The sequence below is a fragment of the Trachemys scripta genome, chromosome 10, assembly GCF_013100865.1.
Source record: "Trachemys scripta elegans isolate TJP31775 chromosome 10, CAS_Tse_1.0, whole genome shotgun sequence".
NCBI classification, from domain to species: Eukaryota; Metazoa; Chordata; order Testudines; family Emydidae; genus Trachemys; species Trachemys scripta.
In genome coordinates this window covers 31420376-31439301 of record NC_048307.1, presented here as the reverse complement: position 1 = coordinate 31439301, position 18926 = coordinate 31420376, and the positions used below count along the sequence as shown (strand labels likewise).

General features: G+C 45.1%; 1 long non-coding RNA gene across 1 annotated transcript; it reads left to right on the top strand.

Moving 5' to 3' along the window:
• Positions 1-8253: 8253 nt before the first annotated feature.
• On the top strand, positions 8254-16636 carry LOC117883777. The gene is made up of 3 exons (XR_004647386.1): positions 8254-8338; positions 8585-8699; positions 16510-16636. It is a non-coding gene; the product is annotated as an uncharacterized LOC117883777 (long non-coding RNA).
• Positions 16637-18926: the final 2290 nt, after the last annotated feature.

The window sequence follows — 18926 nt, the reverse complement described above, 5'->3', positions numbered from 1 at the left end:
GGGGGCAGAGGCCGGCCTTGGAGAGTGCAGGCTGGGGGGGGCTCCCAGGTAATGGGGGGCACAGGCCTGCCCAGAAGAGTGCAGTCTGACGGCATGCGCAGCTACAACACAAATAAGATCCTTCAGTTATTGGCAGTTGCTTGCCCATCATGATCCTTCCATTAAATGCATGTGTAGGTGCATACACTCCCCCCAGTCATGGACAGCCCTGCATGTGCACACCATTAAGATACCAATCTCCACACGTTAGGCATGTTAATTATCCTATTTTTATTGTATAAAATCCAAGGTACTTGCCCTTCCTTCTCCCTGTCAGAGCCTGATTTATCTGAGTCCGGGCATAGCTTCCCACTCACCTTTCTGTTCTATGCAGAGCCCTACTTCCCTCATGCTCTGCTGGGTTCTGGCAAAACCCTGCTCCCTCCTGCAGAACTTCCTACCCCTCACCCCATCCTGGGCAAAGCAATTCTCCCCACATCCCTCCCTCTTGGGATGAGCCTCCCACACCACAGATCAGGGGTGGCCAACCTGTGGCTCTTCAGAAGTTAATATGCGGCTCCTTTCATAGGTGCTGACTCTGAGGCTGGAGCTAAAGGTGCCAACTTTCCAGTGCTCAACCCCAGGCCCTGCCACCCCTTACCCCAAGGCCCCTGCCCCCTCCCCTGAGACTGTTGCACCCTTATTCCTCCTACCTCCATCCCAGAGTCTCCTGTACACTGCAAAACAGCTGATCACAGTGGGCAGGAGATGTGGGGGAGGGACAGGTGCTGATCAGCAGGGCTGCCAGCAGGCAGGAGGTGCTGGGGGGCGGGAGCTGATGGGGGCTGCTGATGTATTACTGTGGCTCTTTAGCAATGTACATTGGTAAATTCTAGCTCCTTCTCAGGCTCAGGTTGGCCACCCCTGCCACAGATCATTTTATACCAGATGTATTAGCTGCAGTTTTCCCAGCTGAATCTCATTGCTATTTTCTGCCCATGTTTCTAATCTGCAGGAGGGGACTGTGATGGGGTGTCTACCTCACAACTGGCCTGAATAGATAGAAAGGGCCTATTAACCCTTTGACAGACTGTACCTGGAGAAGAGTCAGGGCTGCCAAGCTCTAACTGATGATGAAGCACAGCTGGGCAGGTCCATGCTGAGTTCATATAAAACCAGGAAGTGGGGCAGCAAGATGGGGGGTGACAGGAAGGAATGCGATAGTTGCCCCCCCCCCCCCTTGGGAAGGAGGGGTGTTGATAAAAGACAAAAATAAATAAGTCTTGGGATCCTACCTGGGAATAGAAATACTGGCAAGAACTTGAGAGAGTGAAGTAGTCACATAGAACAGAGGATGTTCTCTTGGTAACTAAGGGTGGGCTAGCAAAGAGAGACAGGTAGGTAGGTGGGAAACAGTAACAGGGTCTGAGATTGGATACTGTGTGGTTTTGGGGCTGGAACCTACAGGAGAGGGTAGGCCTAGGTTCCCCTCATAGACTCATAGACATTAAGGTCAGAAGGGACCATTATGATCATCTGGTCTGACCCCCTGCATGCCGCAGGCCGCAAGACCCTTCCCTGTACTCTACCGTTGAAGTCCCCAGTCCTGTGTTTTAGTGACTTCAATCGGCTGAGACCCTCCTGCTAGTGATCCCTGCCCCATGCTGCGGAGGAAGGCGAAAAACCTCCAGAGGCTCGGCCAATCTACCCTGGAGGAAAATTCCTTCCCGACCCCAAATATGGCGATCAGTAATACCCCGAGCATATAGGCAAGAGTCTCTAGCCTGACCCTTGTTGGCCATTATGTTGTTCATGTACCATTGCTTGGTTTTCCTTGACTACTATGTTTTATCATTAAACCATTCCCTCCATAAACTTATCCAACTTAATCTTAAAACCAGACAGGTCCGTCGCCCCCACCGTTTCCCTCGGAAGGCCGTTCCAATATTTCACCCCTCTGATGGTCAGAAACCTTCGTCTAATTTCTAGCCTAAACTTCCCCCCGGCCAGTTTGTATCCATTCGTTCTCGTGTCCACATTAGTACTAAACTGGAATAATTCCTCTCCCTCCCTTGTATTAACCCCTCTGATATATTTAAAGATAGCAATCATATCCCCCCTCAGCCTTCGCTTTGTCAGACTAAACAACCCAAGCTCCTCTAATCTCTTTTCATACGACAGGTTTTCCATTCCTCTGATCATCTTAGTCGCCCTTCTCTGCACCCGTTCCAGTTTGAGTTCATCTTTTTTAAACATTGGAGACCAGAACTGCACACAGTACTCCAAATGAGGTCTCACCAGTGCCTTATACAACGGAAGCAGGACCTCCCTATCTCTACTAGATATACCTCGCCTAATACATCCCAAGACCGCATTGGCTTTTTTCACCGCCACGTCACATTGCCGACTCATAGTCATCCTGCGGTCCACAAGGACCCCTAGGTCCTTCTCCTCTTCCGTTACTTCTAACCAATGCGTCCCCATCTTGTAACTAAAATTGTTATTATTCGTCCCCAAGTGCATAACCTTACACTTTTTACTATTAAATTTCATCCTATTTCTAATACTCCAATTCACAAGCTCATTCAAGTCTCCCTGCAGAGTATCCCTATCCTCCTCCGAGTTTGCAACTCCTCCCACCTTCGTATCATCCGCAAACTTTATCAGCCCACTCTTGCAATCTGTCCCGAGGTCAGTTATAAATAGATTAAATAAGATGGGTCCCAAAACCGAACCTTGAGGCACTCCACTAGTAACCTCCCTCCAACCCGACAATTCACCCTTTAATACGACCCGCTGCATTCTCCCCATTAACCAATTCCCTATCCACCTCTGGATTTTCATATCGATCCCCATGTTTTTCATTTTAACCAATAGTTCCTCATGGGGTACTGTATCAAACGCTTTACTGAAATCCAGGTAAATTAGGTCCACCGCATTTCCCTTATCTAATAAGTCCGTTACTTTCTCAAAGAAGGAGATCAGATTCGTTTGGCACGATCTGCCCTTCGTAAAACCATGCTGTAATTTATCGCATTTGCCATTAACCTCAAGGTCCTCAACTAGTTTCTCTTTCAGAATCTTCTCCAGCACCTTGCACACTACTGATGTTAAACTAACAGGCCTATAGTTACCCGGGTCACTTTTTTTCCCTTTCTTGAAAATAGGAACCACATTGGCTATTCTCCAGTCTAACGGGACTACCCCCGAGTTTACAGATTCATTAAATATAGTCGCTAATGGGCCTGCTATTTCCCGCGCCAATTCCTTCAATATTCTCGGATGAAGATCGTCCGGTCCACCCGACTTAGTCCCATTAAGGCGTTCTAGTTTTGTTTCTACCTCGGATGCGGTAATCCCCCATCCCGTATGCCCCTCTGTAACGGTGCTAGTATCCCTAATACCTTCATTGGCCTCATTAAACACCGATGCAAAATATTCATTGAGATATTGCGCCATGCCTAGATTATCTTTAATCTCCTCTCTGGCTATAGTCTTCAGCGGTCCCACTTCTTCTTTCTTTGCTTTCTTCCTATTTATATGGCTGTAAAACCTCTTACTATTACTTTTAATTCCCCTCGCTAAGTCCAACTCTTCCCGGCCTTTGGCCTTTCTCACTCTATCTCTACATTCTCTGACTTCGCTAAGGTAAGTTTCCTTACTGATCCCTCCCCTCTTCCACTCTTTGTACGCTTACTGTTTTTTCCTAATCGCCCCTTTCAGCCGGTCGCTCATCCAGCTCGGTCTAAGTCTCTTGCTTAGTAATCTTTTTCCCTTTTTGGGGATACAGGCCTCTGACAGCTCTTGCATCTTTAACTTAAAGTAATCCCAGGCTTCTTCTGCCTTTAGGTCCCTTAATACGTTTGCCCAATCCACTTCCCTTACCAGTCCCCTTAATTTGTTAAAATTGGCCTTTTTAAAATTATAAACCCTAGTCCTTGACTTAATTCTGGTACTCTTTCCATTTAGTTTAAAGCGAATTAGCTCATGATCACTGGAGCCCAAGTTGTCCCCCACTACCACTTCCTCAACAAGGTCCTCACTACTTACCAGAATCAAATCTAAAATGGCCTCCCCCCTCGTCGGCTCAGCTACCACTTGATAAAGGAATTGATCCGCAAGCACATCTAGGAACATCTGAGCCCTATTATTGCTACTAGCGTTTGTTCCCCAATCTATATCCGGGAAGTTAAAGTCCCCCATAATTACACAGTTTCTATTAGTATTTACCTCCCTTAATACATTAAACAATTCCTTATCCATATCCTGGGTCGATCCCGGCGGTCTATAGCACACCCCAAGCACTATCCCCGGAGAGGCTCTAGTAGTACTTTTACCCAGCTTGAGTATTGCCAAGACATACTCTGTATTATCTATTCCATCCACTATTATTTCTTTACAGCTTATTTCACTATTGACATACAATGCCACCCCCCCCCCCCTTTACCTTTATCCCGGTCTTTCCTAAACAGCGCATACCCCTCCATACCTGCGTTCCAGTCGTGACTGCCATTCCACCATGTTTCAGTTATTCCTACGATATCCGGTTTCAATTCTCGGACCAAGAGCTCCAATTCCTCCATTTTATTACCTAGGCTTCTCGCATTGGTGTACAAACAGCCTAATATATGTCGTTTAGCCTGTCTCCCATTACTAGCACTGTATGTTGCGCTCCTCTTTGTGTTCGTCCCCCCTGTCCCTCCTATGTCCAATCTCATTTCCCCGGCTATGTCTCCTCTTATTACACTCAGCTTTTCAATACCGGAAACTGGCGTGGAGATTAACTGTGCATCTCCCAACCATCTCCCCAAACTTCCTAGTTTAAAGCTCTTTTGATAAGATGAGCCAGCCTCCCTCCCAGAAGTCTATTTCCTTCCCTACTCAGGTGAAGCCCATCCCGCGAGAACAGGTGTCTGTCCCCGAAAGCCTCCCAGTGGCCATACATCCCAAAGCCCTCCTTATAGCACCACTCCCTTAGCCAACTATTTATCCTCGCAATCCTATCAGCCCTTTGGTGCCTACCAGCTACTAAAAAAGTGATGCCATCTCTAGGTAGAGTAACAAAAGACTGCCTGAGACCATGGGACTTTGAGACCCCAGAAAGGGAAAACTATAGTAGCCTGGCTAGAGGGCCAAGCCATGAAGAGGGAGTACCTGGATCCAGTGAAAGAGATGGGGTGAGAAACCAAGGAAGGTGCATTGAACTGGTTGAAAACTAGTTGGCCACAAGGAGATTCCATAGTAGTGAATAGTAAACTCTCCAACAGGGATGTTGTGAGGAAGCTTGCATGGTAGGACTTCTGGTAGCTATATTTCTCCAGCCTAGCATCTGTAAAGAAAATGTCTGTTTAGTGGCTAACCACTACCTTATTTTCTAGATGGCCTGTTATAGGCTTTTCAATTGATCTGAGCCAGGGTCCTCTTCTGCAAAAATCTACAGCTAGTTGGTCAGCTTTTGCTTATGGCCTTCCATTTTTCTGAGTTGATTGGGATTCTTGAATAGCCTTAAAGATGAGGCCCATCTTGTGATGGAGCTGGTTGGAAGCCAAGATGTCAAAGGGCTGGCTAGCTTGGACACCGGAATCTCTCTGGGAAATAGTTACTTGGTCAGGAATCAAAGATTTCTTCTTGTACAGTGTATTTATGAAAGGCACTATTATGTGCCAGAGCAGTGAATGTTGTAAGTTGAGTTTCCAAATCCAGATAATTCAATGGCATCTTCTAACCACACAGATTCATGCAGCCACTTTCTGAATCTGTATGTAATAGTTCACAGATGGACTCTAATTCTTACACTGGACCAAATCCCATAATCTTTAAAGTCAATGGCAAAACTCCAAAGGGTGCTCAGACACGACAGTAATGGAAGCTGTATAAGAACCTAAGGAAATATGTGAACATCAATGGAATAAGGATTTCACCATAAGCATTTAAATGCTATGTGGAATGAAGAGGTGAGTCCCTCTAGTGACATGAAGAAATGGAGAACCTGGTTAAACCAAGCACCTTTTGAATAGGTGTCTTCTAATAACCCACTTCCCTTGCTGTAGGTCTTGATGTGAAATGAATGATAGAGAACTTACTACATCCCTTGGCAACCTGTTCCAATCATTAATTACCCTCACTGTTGAAAATGTGACATTGCTGGTTTGAACACTGCTGATCTCAATGTCCACCAATTGGATCTTGTTATACCTTTTTGTCTTATCCAATACAAGAGGCTCTTTAGTCTATATCTTCTCCCTCAGTAGATCATTATGGTCCATGATTAAGTTGACTCTTAACCTTCTCTTCAATAAATTTAAAAAGATTGTAATCATTGTTTTCCAAACCACAAATTATTCCTGTAGCTCTTTTCTGAAGCCTCTTCAATTTTCAACATCGCCTGTGAAGCATTCTGCTGTTTTTGTATCAACAGCATGACACAAACACAAAATATGGAGATAAATGTATTTAATTTCCTATGAGTAGATCTGATCCCAAATAGTGATTTTTTTTTTTTAATTTTGTTTTTTTTAATATAGAGAGTGCTGAATTAAATAGTCCCTTCATTCTGTGAGTAAGTTTACTTCTGGCCAGTATGGAAGAGATTCTTGGTTTAGTTTTTAGTTTTTACTTAGCTTGGTCATGTTATTATGGAGTAAATTTTTTTAATAGATTCCCCCTCCCTCCCCCCCCCCTTAGAGAACTTCCTCTCTGTTTGGATAATTCCTTGTGCTTGAGGCCTGCAAAGTTTCCTCCTTAGTTTAATTGACCTAATAGGTAGAAAGCCATTCCTGATGGCCAGCCTTGCTTCACTCACTTTCCTCTTTTGGTTTCTGTTGGCCCTTCTAAAAGAATTTTCCTTAATCTTGGTATTGCTGTTATTAGCATAGGTGGAGCTGGCAGCAACACCTACAGTTAAGATTGCCTAACACTTTCCATTATAAAACCCTATTTTTAGTTGTTTATAACTGCCAAACTAACTGTGGGGGCTAAAACTTTCCATGCTGGGTGCCTGTCTCAGGCTGAATTATATTTTAAAAATTTAGGTGTTTTTTTTTTTTGCTTATTTCCAAGAATGAACTGGGGCGGGGGGGAGGGAATGTTTTGCTAATATGAAATTCTTACAATTCTTGAGAAGCTTTAATGCAAATATGCTGTGGAGCTGGGACTCTAAAGTTAGTGGGAGGGTTGCCCTCTGGTCAAAAGGGGCTTTTTGCTGTCCCCATTAAAAATCTCCTCCTCTCCTCCCCTCCCCTCCCATGGCTCAGTTATAAGCCTCTGAAATTGCTGTTTGCAGATGCTCAGTGGAGGTTTGCTAAAAGTCTGGCAGATAAATTCTCTGAAGATTCTGTCTGCACTGAGCATGCTCAAGCCCAGTTTTTCCCTGCAATTGCTCCTGTTTGTTGAAGTAGAGGCTACTCTGCCACACTGGCTACTGGAACTGAAAGCAGGGAGACTCTGCTCTCAAGGGAGGAGAAGGAAGAAGCAAACTGACTGCAGTGCAGGCAGCTGAGGAGCTGGAGGTACAGGGATAGGCTAGGGGGAGCAGAAGTAGAGATGGAAGGGAAATGGGGACAGGCTGATGGGGGCACAAGCTAGGGAACAGGAGCAGAGGGGGCATAGATGGGTAGAAGAATCCCTAGCTACTATGGAACACTGCTGCAGAACCTGGAATTCAACCCCAATTTGCGAGCCTCGGCATTCCTCTGCTGTCTAGCTATAAAACCTATTGGCAAAGTGGACCAGCCAATAGAAGGGAGTGGAACACACAGAGGCTAGAACCTCCTCCTGCTATCAGTTAATCCATTAGTTCAAGTGGCCAGGTTCTGTGATGTGAATCTTCTGTGCTGTGATATAACCCACTGGGGGGAGGGTGTTCAAAATCCTTCCTCATGATGGAATTTCTATTTTTTCAGCTTCAATTTTTAAAAGTTTGGGAAGTTACATGCAAAATAAATTCCATTAAAAGTATGTTAAAGTTGCACAGTTAAACTCAGAAGTTAGAAAATGCAAAATATAAGATGGCCTGTTCAACTTTAATTTGTTCCCTTTGTGCAACTGGCTCCACTTCCCCTTACTCATGTCCACCCCACATCCCCTCAGCATTCCCCATCCTCAGCCTGCTAAGAAACACCTTCTCACCCTAACCCTCCAGGCCTACCCTGGCTAAGAATCCCCCCCCCCCCCGCCCCCCCCCGACTGAGACCCCCCCTCTTTTCATCTAACCTCACCACAGCTCTGGAATTTCTCCCACAATGCAAACACAGCCTGCCCCCCACCCACCCACAACTCAGTCTCAGAACTCTTCCTCCTGAAACCCTTCCTTCTGCACCAGCTCAGAAAGCTTCTACTGATCTGACTTGGCCCCACAGAGGTATGTACCCCTGTTTTGCATTTCTTCCTTACACTGCATAGAAGCTGTGAGCTGGCTCTTGTGGAGCCCCTGGGCCACTGCCTCTGGTGGGGGTGGGCTCATGCAACCTTTTTCTGATAGACTGAAGAGCCCAGGCCATTATCAAATATTTGTTCTCCATTGTAGATACTTACAGACTACGATCAAGTCACCTCAACCCTTGAATTCATAACTGAAAAGAATGTTTTCTAATCCTGTCTTTAATAGTTCTTGTATCTCTTCTCTGGATCCTCTGCACTTTACCAACATGCTTCTTGAATTGTGGACACCGGACCTGGACACAATATTCCAAGGAGCAGTCACATGAGTGCCAAACATAGAGGTAAAAACCTCCTCTCTTACCCCAGATCCCCTTGTTTATTGATCCAAGGATTGTGTTAGTCCTTCTGGCCACAGCATCACAGGAGGAGGAGGAGCTCGTGTTTAGCTGATTATCCACCACGGCCCCAAAATCTTTTCCACAGTCACTGCTTCCCAGGATACAGCCCCCCTTCCTGTAAGTGTGGCCTACATTCTTTGTTCCTAGATGTAAACATTCACATTTAGCCATATTAAAAGACACCTTATTTGCTAGTGCCCAGCTTACCAAGCAATCAAGATCACTCTGTATCAGTGACCTGTCCTGGGAAGTGGTAAATAATGAAGAGATTATGGGGTTATCTGCAAACTTGATCAGTGATGATTTTGTTTTCTTCAAGGTCATTAATAAAAATACTAAATAGAGTAAAGGACCCCAATAGAAACACACCTGTTTGATTTTAATTCCCCAGTTAGTTACATTCTGAGACCTATCTTTTAGCCAGTTTTAATCCATAGCTGCCATGTTAATTTTATGTCTTTCTAGTTTTTTAATCAAAATGTCTGTGGTACCAAGTCAAATACTTCACAGAAGTCTAAGTATACTATGTCAACACTACTACCTTTATCAGCCAAACTTCTCCTTCAAAAAATAAGTCAAGTTAGTCTGAGAAAATCTATTTCCCAAAAACCCATGTTGATTGGCATTAATTATATTACCCTCCTTTAATTCTTTATTAATCTAATCCTGCCTCAACCATTCCCTTATCTCACTCTGAATCAATGTCAGACTCACTGGCCTTAATTATCAAGTTTAGCTTTTTTAAAATATTGGCACAATATTTGCTTTTTCCCAGTCTTCTGGAATTCCCCCAGTGTTCCAAGACTTATTGAAAATCTGCCTTAACTGTCCAGTGAGCTCCTCAGCCAGCTCTCTTAAAATTCTTTGATGCAAGTTATCCAGACCTGTTTGATTTTAGTAGCTGGTGTTTAATATCCTCCTGAGATATTAGTGGAATGGAAGGAGTGTTGTCATATGACTGTCACAGAGTGTGGGGGAATCAGGGCCCTCCCCCCCTCCTGTGATTCACCGTGACTCTCAGCCAGCCAGTAAAACAGAAGGTTTATTAGACGACCGGAACACAGTTTCCCCAGCCAGCTCCAAACTGAACCCCCCTCCAGCAGTCTCCCACCAGCCACACACCCCGGCTCCTTCTCCAGCCTTTGTCCAGTTTCCCTGGCAGAAGGTGTCACCTGACCCCAACCCCCTCCTGGGTTCAGGTTACGTGCTCAAGTATCATCCCTCAAGTGAAGTCACTCCCTGATATCTCACCACCATCCAGCACCAATGCAAACAGTAAACCAGTAAAACTCCCATGCAGCATTACCAGGTCAATACTCCCCACTCCTTACTCTGTCACAATGACATAACTACATCATCTGTTTTTCTCCAAATACAGAACAGAAATATTTATTTAACACCTCTGCCTTTTCTACATCATAATTCTACCATTTCCCGTTAGTAATGGACCAATATAATTGCTGGGATTCTTCTTGTTAGGAGTCTGCAGAATGGGCCTTGTGGGAAATGTTGGTCTCCTAGGAGGCAGATCTATTTCATGCTCAAAGGAAGCATTTTGAATACTAGCACCAGAGGAATGTGAACTGCTCCAAGCTGCAGTATGTGCCATACACTTCATCCATTCAATAATATCCCTATTATAGCATCATGGTTTAAAATAGCCCCTTGTAAAAGTTGATCTGTTAGGCCTCCTTCCCTACTGGACAAATAGATATTTTACTTTATCCATACGAGGAACGATTTGAAATTTGCTGCTAGTGAAACACCCTGTCTTCAACTATGGCAATCTGCCTTCACTGAGGGTAGTCAGCATTTTCGAGGAGAAAAAGCCATGTGGGAAAGCTGATCTTCCAGAGCCCCCAGGAAATGCAAACCTCATTCTTTCTGACCTACAGGCCCTTTCTAGTGGACAAAGCAGATTGTTGTGAGAAATAAGGGGCAGATTTTCCCGGCAATGGGCTGAAGTATTCTCTAAGATTCCAAATCAAGCTCTAGTGATGTTACCTGAAGGCCTCCACTAGTCAGTTTGAGGATATGTCTTCAGTACCAATGTTAAAACGCTGTTTAAAAAAAAAAAAAAAAACCACCCCCACAAGGGGAGTGTGGCTCCCAGTGCTGGTGCACTGTCTACACTGCCCCTTTACAGCACTGAAACTTGCATCGCTCGGGGGGGGTGCTTCTTCACATCCCTGAGCAAGAAAGTATCAGCACTGTAAAGTGGCAGTGTAGACACGGCCAGAGGCTGTGAAAAAACACCCCCCTGAGCGACAAAAGTTTTAAGCACCAAAGCACCAGTATAGACAGCGCTTTATAAAGCTACCACCACTCATTAGAGGTGGGTTTTTTTTATTGCTGGGAGACCTCTCCCCCGGCGATAAAGCATGTCTACACTGCCCACATCACAGCACTGCCATGACAGTTCTGCTGCAGCTGTGCTGTAACGTGGGTAGTGTAGATATACCCTGAGATAAAGCCATTGGGCCAGATCGTGGCCCCACTGTGGCCACTTTGTCCCCTTTCCTGCAAAGCTTGCTTAACCAGCTACTTCAGGATTCCCCTACATGAGTTACATACCTCCAGGTATAGGACCCTTACAGATGCTCCTATGGTACCCACTCCTGGTGCCTTTGGTGAAGAGGATGAGCCTGATGAGAAGGGAATGCAGCTGGTACAGATGCCCAGCTACTGAAATGTCCCATTAGAAGCCATTACTAGTCAGCATAGTTTAGAGACACCTGGAGGCTGCTCTTAATTGCACATCATGTTCTGACTGACTGCCAGAGGGTCATGTGTGCGTGCACTTTGTTTTAGAAACACAAAGCTGGGGGGGGGGAGTTACAACCACTTTTATTTCCCTCAAACTTGAGATGTACCAGGCACCAAATCATCTAATCCTGCAGACCGAACCTATTCAGCTCATTATCACCTAACCATAGTTTGGTTGGGTTTTTTTTGTTAATCCTTCCAGATCCTGTGACTTCCATCACTGAGACAGCCAGGTGACTCACACCCCTCCTTACACATGCAGTGGTGTCATTTGAATTACAGCTAAGCCTAGGGAGCTCTAGACAGGTGCATTGTATAACCATAGTGATTAAATGAACAAACTCCCTGCGAGCCTTAGCTGGAGCCTGGGTCTGGCCCACAGCAGCCAGGCAAGTCTCGCTTTGTAGTACATTTATGGATTGTTTCTGCAAACTCTTTTCCCTTTTTTATTATTTATTTTGTCATTTGGGGAGCAATTTTCTCCGTCAGCGAGGCAGGAACACACAGCTGTATGGCATCACTCACTGGGGAGAGAGAGCTACAAAAACCAGGTAGGCATTGGAATAATTAGAACAGGATTAACTCCATTGTCCTGTGTGACCAGACTCAGCTGGGATCCAGTAGGATCACCAGAAGTGCTTAATTTGTAACAAAAGAGGTGCCAGGGCTCAAGCAATTTTTTTACTTTCATAACTGACACAGCAAGCCCAGACATGCCAGGGCTATGAACTGCCAAGCCTAGAGGTGCCAGGGCTGCCCTGGCACTAATTAAGCAGTGGTCACCAGTGAAAATAAGGCTCCCTCATTGTTGTTCCCTTGTTAACAAATGTAAATCAGGGTCAAATAGTCAGTCAGCCAGGCATAGAAGCCACAAACCAGTCTCATGGAACAGGGGTACACAAAGAACGGACTAGCTGCTTCCATGCGCCAAAGCTGTTCCCACCTTTATAGGCTGCAGAGACTAATCACATAGGGTTGCCAACACTGACTTCCAAAAATACCTACATGACAGAGGGGCTGGCCAGGCCAAATCTGAATGGCGTTGTGATCCCGTGCTCCTGGTAGCAACACCACTCAAATTTGGCCCTGCCACCCCTCTGTCAGCATTCTAAATCAGTATGGAAAGCCTTTAATCCAGTCTTCATTTTAGCAGCACTACAGCCTGATATATGGGATAAAATGTTGTATTTAAATAAGAGACGTCCCTTATACTCCAGCACTGTTGGCCACCCCAGTGAGTCACATGAGGTCTCCACTATAATGATGTTGCTTCTTAACTGCTGCTCTGCTATGGATGACATTATGTCCCAAGTGTTGCAGACATTTGCATTTAGGATATAAATGGGCATGGGCCTTTTTAAAGATATATTTACTTGTTGCTAAAATTGACATGAAGTTGTTTGCCTTGTAGAATGAGGTAAGGAAACTTGGCTTGAATATCACAGACTAAGGTTACAGTATGCAGTGTAGTTGCAGCCATGTCGGTCCCAGTATATTAGAGACACAAGGTGGGTGAGGTAATATCTTTTATTGGACCAATTTCTGTTGGTGAGAGAGACAAGTTTTCAAGCCCTACAGAGCTGTTCATCTTATTTAAGCACCTGGCTGTAGATAACAGATTTCTTGGTGTGTTTGGGGTCACAGGCGCTGACTTTCCAATGTGCTGGGGGGTGATTGACCCCAAGCCCGCCTCCACTCCACCCTTTCCTCCAGGTCCCCACCCCGCCTCTTTCCACCCTCACTGCATTCTTCCCCCTCCCCCAAGTGCATTGAGTCCTCTCTCTTCCCCCTCCCCCCTAGATCCTCCTGCATGCCTCAAAACAGCTGATCAGCAGGGCCCACCAGCAGGCGGGAGGCACTGGGGGAGGAAGGACTGATGGGGGACTGCCGGTTGGTACTTAGCACCTACCATTTTTCACCCATGGGTGCTCCAGCCCCAGAGCAACCTCGGAGTCAGTGCTTATGGGAGGGATAGCTCAGTGGTTTGAGTATTGGCCTCCTAAACCTAGGGTTGTGAGTTCAATTCTCAAGGGGGCCATTTAGGGATCTGGGGCAAAAATCAGTACTTGGTCCTGCTAGTGAAGGCAGGGGGCTGGACTCAATGACTTTTGTGGGGAGGGATAGCTCAGTGGTTTGAGCATTGGCCTGCTAAACCCAGGGTTGTGAGTTCAATCCTTGAGGGGGCCACTTGGGGATCTGGGGCAAAATCAGTACTTGGTCCTGCTAGTGAAGGCAGGGGGCTGGACTCAATGACCTTTCAAGGTCCCTTCCAGTTCTAGGAGATGGGATATCTCCATTAATTTTTTTATATATATATATAATTAATTTATTTTATGTTTGGGGTGGTTACTGGATCTATGAAGGAATCTGTTATCTACAGCCAGGCACTCAGATAGCACAGAATATGCTCCAAGGAGAAAATCCGTGATATGCACTTTCACATACTTAAAAACTGCCTCGACCAAACAAGGACACTACACCAGAGAAGTAGATTGAGTGGTCTGTTCCATGATGCAAATACCCTGAAAAAACCTGCTTCAATACAGAAATAAAACCCCCTCTAACTGCACACTCCTAGTTGCACCTACCACCTCACACTGGAACCCCTATGAGGTATCGAACAACTACAACCCATACTCAATGGGGACCCCCTCCTGAAAGAAATATTTCCTGAATCCCCTCTTGTAGCCTTCAAACAACTCCCCCAACCTCTCCATGCTCATTATCAGAAGCGAACTCCCCACCGATTGGGACACCACCTCAAAGTGGCACCAGATCCTGCCAGAACAACAGATGCAAAACTTGCCGACATCTCTGCTGCTACACTGATCAACACCCTCCACATAGACCTTTCAAGATCCATGGGTCCTACACATGCCTATCACAACATGTGATATATCTCATCCAGTGCAGTAAATGACCCAATAACTATGTGGCTGAAAGCAGACACCAAATTCGCACAGGAAAATGGTATAAGACAAAAATACCCTGTCACCTGTGGATGAACACTTTTCACAAAATGATCACTCTATATGTGACCTATCAGTCCTCATCCTCAAAGGAAATGTGCACAACACCTTCAAAAGACGAGCCTGGGAGCTTAAATTAATAACTTTGCTAGACAGTAAAAAGTTATGGGTTTCAGAGTAGCAGCCGTGTTAGTCTGTATCCACAAAAAGAACAGGAGTACTTGTGGCACCTTAGAGACTAACAAATATATTAGAGCATAAGCTTTCGTGGGCTACAGCCACTTCTTCGGATGCATATAGAATGGAACATATATTGAGGAGATATATATACACACATACAGAGAGTATGAACAGGTGGGAGTTGTCGTACCAACTCTGAGAGGCCAATTAAGTAAGAGGAAAAAAAACTTTTGAAGTGATAATCAAGATAGCCCAGTACAGACAGTTTGATAGGAAGTGTGAGAATACTTACAAGGGGAGATAGATTCAATGTTTGTAATGGCTCAGCCATTCCTAGTCCTTATTCAATCCTAAATTGATTGCATCTAGTTTGCATATCAATTCCAGCTCAGCAGTCTCTCATTGGAGTCAGTTTTTGAAGTTTTTCTGTTGTAAAATAGCCACCCGCAGGTCTGTCATTGAATGACCAGACAGGTTAAAGTGTTCTCCCACTGGTTTTTGAGTATTATGATTCCTGATGTCAGATTTGTGTCCATTAATTCTTTTGCGTAGAGACTGTCCGGTTTGGCCAATGTACATGGCAGAGGGGCATTGCTGGCACATGATGGCATATATCACATTGGTAGATGTGCAGGTGAACGAGCCCCTGATGGTATGGCTGATGTGATTAGGTCCTATGATGATGTCACTTGAATAGATATGTGGACAGAGTTGGCATCAGGCTTTGTTACAAGGATAGGTTCCTGGGTCAGTGTTTTCGTTAGTGATGTGTGGTTGCTGGTGAGTATTTGCTTTAGGTTGGGGGGGTTGTCTGTAAGCGAGGACAGGTCTGTCTCCCAAGATCTGTGAGAGTGAGGGATCATCTTTCAGGATAGGTTGTAGATCTCTGATGATGCGCTGGAGAGGTTTTAGTTGGGGGCTGAAGGTGTCAGCTAGTGGTGTTCTGTTATTTTCTTTGTTGGGCCTGTCTTGTAGGAGGTGACTTCTGGGTACTCGTCTGGCTCTGTCAATCTGTTTTTTCACTTCAGCAGGTGGGTATTATAGTTTTAAGAATGCTTGATAGAGATCTTGTAGGTGCTTGTCTCTGTCTGAGGGATTGGAGCAAATGCGGTTATATCTTAGAGCTTGGCTGTAGACACTGGATCGTGTGGTGTGTCCTGGATGGAAGCTGGAGGCATGTAGGTAAGTGTAGTGGTCAGTAGGTTTCCGTTATAGGGTGGTATTTATGTGACCATCGTTTATTAGCACAGTAGTGTCCTACATACCTCCAGCTGTTCCCTCCACCTGGCTACGCCACAATCAGGCCACAGCTGGCCTGTATAAAAAGGCTGTGAGACAGAGGCCCAGGAGGAGTCTCTCTCTAGGCTGGGAGAGAGCAGGGCCTGGCTGCTTGTAGAAAGGTTACTGGGAGTGAAGCAGGGCTGGGGAGGAGCAGGGGAGCTCCAGGCTGGCAACTCCCTGAGCTTTGTAGAGTCAAGGTCGATGTAGTTAGGTCAATGCCATATCAGTGTAGGGTGAAGGATATGGAGGTCCCCACAGCTGCACGCATGGCTCTTACTCAGGCCAGGCTCCTGAGTAATCCCCCACCCTACACAAACCCACCTTAGACTCTTAGACACCTGCTTTAGGCAATAATTCTACCACATTAGTAAGATGAAAACAGGGAACATTTATTAACAACACAACTTATAACAAAACTCTATGCACAGTACACTACACACTGTGTCTTATACTCAGGTTAACTCACCAGGCCTAAGCCTAGACCCAGATTACCTTACAAGTGGGCCACCATACAGCATACAACAAAAATAAGGTTTCCTTCCACATTATCTGCTCAGGATACCAGGAACACTGCTGGATAGGGAACCAGGATCACAGGAACCGAACCCTCACAGGGCCAGGAACACGGGAACTGCCAAGAGGAGCCACCAGCCAGGAGCCACCAATGGGAATGGAGAGCTTTAGGAACAGGTAAGTCGTCTTCTTCTCTCTCTTGATCCGACGAATGGCGGTGATGCACAGACACTGGCTGCCCCTAGGACAGACAGCACGGAACAACCTGTGCTGAGTCCTTATATGCACTTTTGTTACAAGGCAGATTTTACACTTGGATCACCTGATATTTCCCACCTTCTGGGTAACTGGGCAGATTACAACTCTCACTGAGCATCTTTCAAAAACTTTTAACCACTAGCACCAAAAAGGTACCCGTTAGGGCAGAAAGAAGAAAGCCCAAGATGGAGGCTGAACCGGGGGTAGCCTAAACAAAATGTATCATGGGCAATTGCCACAATTTATGGGCTGCAGTCAAGAATCACAATTTCAACTAAAACATGTTGTACCTCCAGCAGAATTCAGAACTAGCAATCTGTCCTGCCTTGTAGATCTGTAAGGTGACACGTGTTTTAAATCTTTACTGTAGGATTTTCCTGGAGAGCCATACCTGCAATGGCCTCTCTAATGACAGGTGTGGCTCGCCAGGAAAATCTTCCCTATTAAGCTTTTAGCTACATTTAGACTCTCTTCTCAAAATAGTTGCAGACTTGGATGTAGCCACATCAGAGACAGGAACTTTCCAACCTGACCACCCCTCCCTAAGGGCTTACAACTGCATTCAATAGGCATACTGAGCCATGTGCTTACACCAGGGTGGATAGAAGCCAACCCTGTATTGTAGCCACACAGCTGACAGAATTATGAATTGCAAACAATTTATTTGCCCAATTTAGCCCTTTTTTCCATTTGCAAATTGTTCCCCAAAAAAGCCTGATTTTTACAAATTCACCTCTACCCCGATATAACGCTGTCCTCGGGAGCCAAAAAATCTTACCATGTTATAGGTGAAACTGCGTTATTTTGAACTTGTTTTGATCCGCCGGAGTGCGCAGCCCCGCCCCTCGCCCCCCCGGAGTGCTGCTTTACCGCATTATATCCGAATTCGTGTTATATCTGGTTGTGTTATATTGGGGTAGAGATTTAGTTATCCAGAGTTGTTCAACATCTAGAATTTTTGTTGTTAAAATGAAAGTCTTACATTTCAAATGCTTTTACTGTTTTTGCTTCTTTTTCTGTATCTTTAATAAAAGGTTAAAAAGGATTTTTAATGGTGTCGTTGCCATGGTACTAAACAAGCTGAGGTCGCTGTACAGCAAGCCTTGAACCTTGCTTAACACTGTTTAATGCTGGACAGTGACAGGGTCATGTCAACACCTTTAACTCTTTGGCCACCAAGTATCAGTCATCTGCACTAGCAAAAGGTTAATTGGCTCCAATTAAGCCTGCAGCCTTCTCTGTGCTGCAGCAACCTCAGTGACCTGGGTGCTACACCCATCTCTCTGTCAAGAGGCACCAATGGCCTTCGTTCTGCCCCAATAACAGCCCTACCCCTATCTAGAGAGTGGCCTGTGAAAGAAGACTGACGACCCTTCCAGCAGGATCAGCCAGGAGATAAACGCACAGCACGACTAGCCAGGCGGAAGAGACAGAAAGGGAAAGGGGAACCTATAAGATAATAGCCTGTGCTTACAGAGAGAGGGTTATATTTCGTTAAGTATACTTTGTGTGTGTGTGTGTATTTGAACCATTATTTTTATTTATATATATATATATTCTTCATCTATTTAATGTTATTGTAGGAAGGTGGAATCCAGTTCCATTTGTTCCAGTTTAAATAAACCCCCCATGATGATAATGATGTTATTTTTGACAACCAGTTGTATTATCTTGGCTACCATAAAATAACCTTTTATCACACTGTAAAACACATACACCCCCAACTCTCTCCTGCCAGGTAAATTACACCACCATAATGATGGACCATTACTAAATCTTGGTTGATGGTTTGGGGATCAGGTGACCCTCTGATATATTTCAAATTATACCACAATAACCCTACTCTGAGAGGTCGGTTTACATAAGTTTCCATTAAATCATCCCTTGATGGCTCTGGGATTAGCTTCTTCCAACAAGGACAGTGTCATGTACGTGGTAAGTTGCAGGGCTGCCAAGAGCAGGTCAGCCTTCTATACCAGATAGGGACTGGCTACAGGGCTTCCTTCCCAGAGAGATGTGTTGTATGTTCAGATAAGGCATGTTACATACGGCTCCACTTAGTGGTTGAACAATATAATACAGTTTAGCTTTCCATTACATCTCCCCTTTTAAATTTTATTTTCCCACCATTTTCAGAATTTTACAATATTTACACTATCATTCTATCTTTAAAGTTCAGTACATTAACAGTCTGTTAGGTGTC